Here is a 7,759-nt window from a genome sequence, read left to right as displayed (position 1 = left end):
CTTGGCGTGCACGAACCTTCGGGAAAATGCGTAAGGAGAGCTGGCCGCGGCCGCTCAGCTGGACGCCATTTTCTCAAAAGTGAAAGGGAGGCGGACGGAAAGAGTAAACACGGCGGCCAGCGGGGACAGCGAAAATGTGAAATGGAAAAAGACGACAAACGCAAAATACAAAATCACAGATCTCGACCGATTCGCTCGCAATAACATCGTTTTTTGTCACGCTGATGACAAATGTATTATCCACGAAGCCTATCGGCAATGCATTTGTTAATTTTCGCTCACCACAAGCAACGCACTATTTTCTGTCACGGATGCAGGCTGCGCAAAAAAGAGCGCTAGCTTTGACAGCTTTCCACCTCATGTATGAAACGGAGTATAAAGACAGTGCAGATAGAGAAAGAAAAATAAAGAGGACACTCGGCATAAACAGGCCTCAGGGAATAGGTCGCGACTAAGCAAGCGTCTAGTATTCTCACCGGACGCCAGAAGACGGATACGCGAAAATAAATGTTCTGATATTAAAGCACACAAACTTCTTGTTGCTAAATAATTATGATATGCTTCAACGCCACTGTTCTAACATATATATGAAGAGCCAATTTACTGAAAAACGTTCCGACGCTTTTTTTTTTCCACCGTCGTCTGCACTGTCATTTGCACGTGATTGTGGGCATCGGTGGCGTCGGTGTTGCTGTGCTGCAGAAGCGATTTTTCTCGTGTTGGACAGCACGTGAGACACATTTCTTACAGAAATTATGCTTGAAAACGCTGACATAAAGATTCAGCACAAGCAACTCTTTCGTTTTGAAGCGAAAAGCTTCACTACCCGCACCACAGCCGCGCTTCGCGTGGGCCATCGTAGCAAAGATTTGCCACAGCTGGGCATGCGCGAAACCTAGAGAATTCACACGCGGCATAAATAAAAAATAACTAAAAGACAAACAGTGCGCCAGGAAACTCTCATAACTCGGTGGACACCCGAACCGCGCCGTAAGGGAGGAAAATGAAAAGAAAATTGGTTTTAAGAAAAAGAAACGACGCTTGCCTCTCTCATATCTCGGTTTACACCCGAAAAGGACCACAGTACATGTCTCTAAAGCAACCTTCTAAGGCAGCCCCGTATTCACTGCACGCGCGTCTCCTCCTCCGCCTCCGTACAGGCAGTGTGTGGACGGCCAAACGCCCCCACCGTTATCGTGGTGTTCCCAGTGCATTGTGCGCGAACTGCGACAGCCATGACGTCAAACCAAGCACAACTGCTGCTTTTCGCCTGTATATCCAGGCTTAACTAGAGCTAAGCCACTGCCTAATTTTTTACATCGCAGTGAGCTGTTAACATACGGCGTAAGACGCGCGGTGGCTGTGTGGGTGGTTTGTTTACAAAAGTGCGAGAGTGGTATGAGGGAGGCATGGGTGCCCAGAGCACGAATGAATGCAGCATAGATTCATTGCGCGGTGCAGTTCTAGGCCAAATTCCTCACAGTCGTGAAACCTTGGACTTTATACTGTGTCAAACGCGAATATATTGCTTTGCTCGCGATGAAGTGCATTGCACGCCGTATTCCCGTATCCTTGCGCAGGCGCGGCGGGGCGCGTATTTCAAATCCGGAAAGGGCTCGTATTTGTATGTTTCGGGCATATGTTAACTGCGCCTGCTTTCAACTCCTATTTAGATTCAAAATCTCCTGCGTGTATTTGTGTGGCAGCGATATTGTACTGTGACGCGATTTTCTGTTACATTGAAAGCAATTTTTAGCATAGTTATGACTTGCTACGTTGTTTTGATTATCCAGAATAACACATGCATGCATTAAAATCCTTCAGAACACGCTGACATGCCGTCCGGCGGCCCTTCCTATGGCAGCTACTGCACTGTGTCGTGGTGCCAGAACAACGGCAGAACGCACAAGAAGCCAGGGACTAGTTTCTTCCGTATACCACGGGACAGCAGGTGCGTTGAGGTTTCTTATGTTTTCGATTTCTTTACGCTTACTATTTGCGCAGTAACGGTGAAAACAAAAATTGTTTATTCACATTTATAGCGCTACCTTCATAATAGGAAGGCTTGGGAAAAACGGCTTCTTCGTTTTAGTTTAAATATTGTAAATTATTACCACTATAGGTTAGTAAATATTGTAGCGATTATTTCGAAATGCTTGCAGCGGCGGAGCGACAAAATATTTTCTTATTTTTGATGAACCGTAAAAAAGCGGCAAAAAAAAGGATATGTAAGCAGGGCAGTCAACGATATTGGCGTTGTCTGATACGTATTATTTCAATCGGCGTAGGTTTTAATTCAAGACCCCCTCAAGAAAGCAAAGTTAAGCTTTTTGGTCAGTATCTGTCATAAGTTTGCTGCGCCCCCCCCCCCCCCCCCCTATTTTTTATTCCTTAAAGTGTGGCTTCATTAACTGCCTCTTGTATAAACATCTTCTGGCACCAAGTGTTCAAGCGATTACGCTTACGATAGGGACATCATCGCCATTGCAGGATGACAGCATGGGTGCAGCACACTGGAAGAGACGACCTTCTGAGAAAGCCGGCCAGCCTACTGTATGCCATATAAGGGTTTGCAGTGACCATTTCACTGCAAAAGATTTCATGGACCCTGGCCACACGAAGCTCACAAAGCTGGCCGTGCCTAGTGTTCTCCCAGTTGTACAGTGGAAGTGTTTGACAGGAAATCAGTTCTCTGCAATGGCTGAAGCCTGTTTAAAATAAGTTTCGACAGTTTGCTCTGAAGGTGTTCAGCCCTCCGACTAAATGCACTGGTTCTTAAAAAACTCCGAAGAACTTTCATTCTTTGGGAGCTGTTACTTTTCTTGAAGCAAGATATTTCCTTCATTACGTAAGCAATGGACCTAGGCACTTTTATTGTGAAACACTCTGCACGGCTACCTTGCCTTCACCTGATGGCTGCCTGTAGCTCACACCAATCTAATATCGCACTATCAGTTATTCAAAAGACCGAAAATTGCTTGTTTGTGGACTGGTGGTTTTCAAATTATTTTGTTCCAGCTACCAAGTAGTGGATGTGAAATCGAAGTTTGTTTTTTTATACTACCTGCTGTGCAATTTGCACAAACAAAAATATTTTTAGGTCTCTCTGGCGTGCCTTCTACCTGTGACTGCTGCGTGACTGCAGAACCTGCATCTCGAAGTGAAAATAAGTTTTTGTTTTTTGTTTTATGGCTGGCACTGAATAATCGTTGATGATTACTTTCTGCAGGATTTCCGGAAGAGTCTTCAAGCAGCGGCTCCTCCGTATTGCATTGCCCTGATGTCCACAGTGAGTGGAGAACTCAGTTTTAGTTTTCGTTTTTTTTTTCGTAAGAAAGTGACAGATGAGCAGACCTCTGCAGGGGGCAGCTCCTCCGTTACTGGCGAGGGTCCTTCTGCAGGCTTGCTGGAGGAATCTTTGGCCAGTAGATCACTCGCGACAGAAGAGGCTTCTTGATACGTAAGTTTGTGGTGTTTATTTTTAGTTCACAGATTTTACTGCTGTAATAACTTTTTCAGGCAGCGTGCAAGATTCTTCTGGCAGATGTATTCAAGTGACTGAACAGACTACAGAGTACACCTTTGAGGACCAGTTCAGCAGCAGCTTACTGAAAGAATGTCCTGCTGCACATGGTAAATATGGATTTAATATAGCTGTTCCTTATGAAATATTTTCTACTCACAACGTGTGAATTAGGCTATCTTTAAAAGGACTCTGCATGTTTAAGAACGCAAGGTGAGTATGGGCTCTGAAGGATGCTTTCGTTTCATTTGTGCTATTCTGTCGTACAAGAGGAACGGTGTCGCATTTTTTATTGCAATTATGCTTTCTTTCCTACATAAATAAGACAATGTGTATACAGCTTCTTATTGGGAACTCTAAGGGGCAAGTCCTTTGGAAATGCACAGAAACATTTCGTCAGACCACAGGCACATGTATACGCATGTAATTTCTTCCTGCTCAGCGTTATTTTCTGTGTTGCTTAGCCAATTTAAAACGCCCACCGCTAGCTCAGGGAGGACCATGCACACCTGCAATCGCACTGTTATTGCAATATTACCAAATATTGCTCTCCGATTGACTTTGTGACACTCCTTATCACCATAGAGTGTCTATGCCCATAGCTCCTTCCAAACAGAGAAGAACAATGGAATTTCGCTTGCAATATTTAACATGAGTAGGTTTCTTTCAAAGTAGTGTCTACGACGGAGCTATTAAAACTTCATATATCCATTATACTCTTGATTTAGATTGGTCATAAATAACGGAGGGCAGTGCTGGTACAACATGATTTGCTGTTCACTCTTATATCATTATTTTTGTCTGTTGAAGCAGTTTCGATCATACCCAAGGCCAGTTCTCCATCAAAGAAGTACAAACGGACCATTAAACGTCTTGAAGTCAAGATGGCAAGGCAGCGGAAAACTATCAAAAGACTGCAGAGAGAGCGGCGCAAGGCTCCGTCATCGATCTCAGAGGCCCTTGGCACTATCCAGCCGCGTGTCACTGAGTAAGTTTTTAAACTTCTCTCTGCACATGTTCGATTGAGGCCAAAAAGCAAAGACAAGCGCTTTCCATTGTGGTTAAAGAAATTTGCCCTGCACTTAAACTTTCGTGGGCCGCGAGCATAACGATTTCTGGCTCCATATTTTTCTCTTCCCACCCAGCGATGCCAAGAAGATGGCTACGCCAATGTTAAGATGATACCAGGGATCATTCCTGGAATCATTCCGTGTTTGCCTACTGCACAGTTTCTTTTACCACCCTGCTTCCAGACACCCTTTGCGGCAACCACCGCTGAGAACGTCCAATGGCCTAAGCCACAGCCTCCCCATAGCAGGTGTCAGGAGCCGTACTTCAACGATGAACAGTTCATTTTTCCCCTACGCGATTACTCTCCGGAATGCCCTACCTGACGACATAGTTTTATGCGACGATCGCACATCATTTCGCACAAAACTCGCCAGTTATTTCGAAAATATGTAAGCATCTCATCTGTGTTATCATCAATAATTCATTGGCTTGCTTGCCGCCGTACGTAGATTTCTTGTTTTTTTCCGCATCATCCCACGGATACCTTGATGCTCTTTATTTATTTATTTTTCTTGTCTTTTATAATTTGTAGTGTCTGTGTTAATTGTGCCTGCCTTCATCATGCTTGTATTTACCCCAACTGTAGCCCCTCCTTATGCAATGCCCTCGGGCCCTTAAGGATGAAATAAATGAAATGAAATAGGAGCAAGGAAGCAAACTTGGAACGAATGTGACCAAGTTTGTTCTCTAATTTTTGATGACATAGCACTAAAAAAGATTATATGCTATGCTCTTACACAGGATGTTGTCCAAGGTTTTACAGACGATGGTATTGACCGCACTTCGACCATTGCTGACAGGTTGCTCTTCTTCATGGTGTTTCTAGAAGGTGGGCCCAAACGGTAGCCTTTACTATATGGCACACATCAACACCATCGTCTGGGATACACAACCTGCTGGTGTCACTAATTTCGGAGCTTAGAAGAGTCAACATTGCAGTGAAAGCCGTAATTTGTGACAAGGGCACTTCAAATGTCAGTGTCGCTAACCGGCTAGGCATTACTATTTTACAACATTTTTTTCAAGTTAACTGTAGGCCGGTGTATTTCATATTTGATGTACAACATTTGATTAAAACAGCACGCAATAATGGCCAAGCCCAAAAGCTGCACATTGGGGACGATATTGTTGACTGGTCACATATTGTCAGCCTTTACGAATCCACACATGAACTGAGGTTGCGGTTGGCTGCAAGGTTAACAGAACTGCATATCTTTAAGAGACCTTTTGCAAATAAGAAGGTCAGCAGAGCAGTGCAGGTTCTCAGTGCGTCGGTCTCCCTTGCAATCATGGCGATGGTGTATGAAAATGAGCTCCCTGCTTCAGCCATGGCTGGCACAATTTTGTGACCACATGGACAAGCTTTTCCATTCCCTGAATAGCTCAAGTACGAAAAACTGCAAAAGATTCACGATGCAATTAAGAAGGGGGATTCCGAGTTGACTGACTTCCTTCGAGGCCAACTTCCTTGGATTGCATCATGAAAGTTTGACGGCAGACGTCAGCTGCAAACAATTGTTGGTTGGCAGATAACAATTCAGGCTGTTTGTCAGCTGTGTGATGCATCTCAAAGAAATACGGCTTTGAATACCTGCTCACGCGTAGACTTCAACAGGATCCCTTTGAAAACATATTTGGTCATATCAGACAGAAACAAGGTTGGAACACATACCCAAATGTGTTGCAATTTATTTCTGGTCTGGAGCATATCTGCCTCAGAAAGCTGTTCAAGCTATCCCAGCATGGAAATGTGGAGGGCGATGGATGGGACCTTATTCATGAGCTCTCGCCATAATCTCTCAATAGTGAATCTCTTGTTAACAATGAGGAGTGTGCGCAGCCTGACATTGACTTTCCTTCGTTGGACGACTTTCTGAACTTGCCAGTGATGTTTATTCTCACATCGCTGATGACTCTGCAGCTTATTATATGGCTGGCTTTCCGATCAAGCTGTTTTTTGGGAACTCAGGTAACGCTTGCAGTTGTTTGCAGTTACTGAAAAGCGACAGTGAGGCTCCGAACAGTCCCCACCAGTATTTCACTATTCTGAAAGCGTAACGCTGCAACCGAAAAAGAATGCCACTAGTGAATCATGACCGGAGCGAAAAAATCGGAACACGTGGCGCTATTGTTGCCGAGAATGCCGATAGCGAGAGTGCCAGGAACATTCCATTTACTAAAGCGGGGGTGGCCGGCAGAAACCAGCCCACCTGGATATTCGCCCACCAGAAATGCAACATCTCAAACGAACGCCCGCAGATTTCTTATCGGCCGAACCATGTGCTAAAGTGGCTAAGCACATCATATCGTTTTATTTTTTTTTTTGCGCTGGCGTGGCGAGCAGCGGTATCTTTATCACCATTTTCCTTTAAAAGTGTGCTGAGGATGCACGGTCAAAGTAATGTGTGGCTGTGCCTACGTCACACGATAGCAAAAGTTTAAAAGCAGGTGTAGTTCGCATGAAATTTGCAACAACGACGTAAGGATGCCGCGAATCGACGAGGCGACAAGAGTCCAAATCTTAACCCTTGTTCAAGGAGGTCAGACAAGACGGAGCGTTGCTGCGGAGGTTGGGTGCTCGCTTGGAAGCGTTACGCGCATTGTTCGGGCTTTTCTCCAAGAGGCAAAGCTTGGAGACGCGGCTCGAGATGGGCGGCCAAGACGAAGCACCGAAGAAGTCAGGTTATTGTGTCCGCCGCCTGTTGTGACCCTTTCATGACAGCCGAGGAGATACGACATGAACTTGGCCTTCAGATATCCCTTACTACCATAAGAGAACGCCTTCGTTCAGTAGGGCTCTGCAGTAAGATGTCATGCTAGAGGCCACTTTTGACACGAAAAAACAAGGAGCTCAGGTTGGAGTTTGCCACTAGACATTTTTTTGTGGACAATTGAAGAATGGATGACTGTAGTGTTCGCGGACGAATCTACCTGCAGCAGCAAGTGGGACCAACAGCGCCGTGTTTGGAGGCCAGATTGCGCCCGGTAGGTCATGTGCTTCTGTGTCTAAAAGGTTTGGTGGTGGTGGTTTGGTGTCGGGGGTTTAACGTCCCAAAGCGACTAAGGCTATGAGAGACGCCGTAGTGAAGGGCTCCGGAAATTCCGACCACCTGGGGTTCTTTAACGTGCACTGACATCGCACAGTACACGGGCCTCGAATTTCTC

The 7,759-nt window shown here is 45.3% G+C and overlaps 1 pseudogene; it reads left to right on the top strand.

Annotated features, from left to right (window-relative positions):
* The first annotated feature begins 1,835 nt into the window (after nucleotides 1-1,835).
* On the top strand, nucleotides 1,836-4,632 carry LOC149357365 (uncharacterized; annotated as a pseudogene).
* Nucleotides 4,633-7,759: the final 3,127 nt, after the last annotated feature.

This window comes from Amblyomma mixtum, chromosome 3, assembly GCF_055824585.1.
Source record: "Amblyomma mixtum isolate Tamu chromosome 3, ASM5582458v1, whole genome shotgun sequence".
Classification (NCBI taxonomy): domain Eukaryota; kingdom Metazoa; phylum Arthropoda; class Arachnida; order Ixodida; family Ixodidae; genus Amblyomma; species Amblyomma mixtum.
This window is presented reverse-complemented; position numbering and strand designations above follow the sequence as displayed.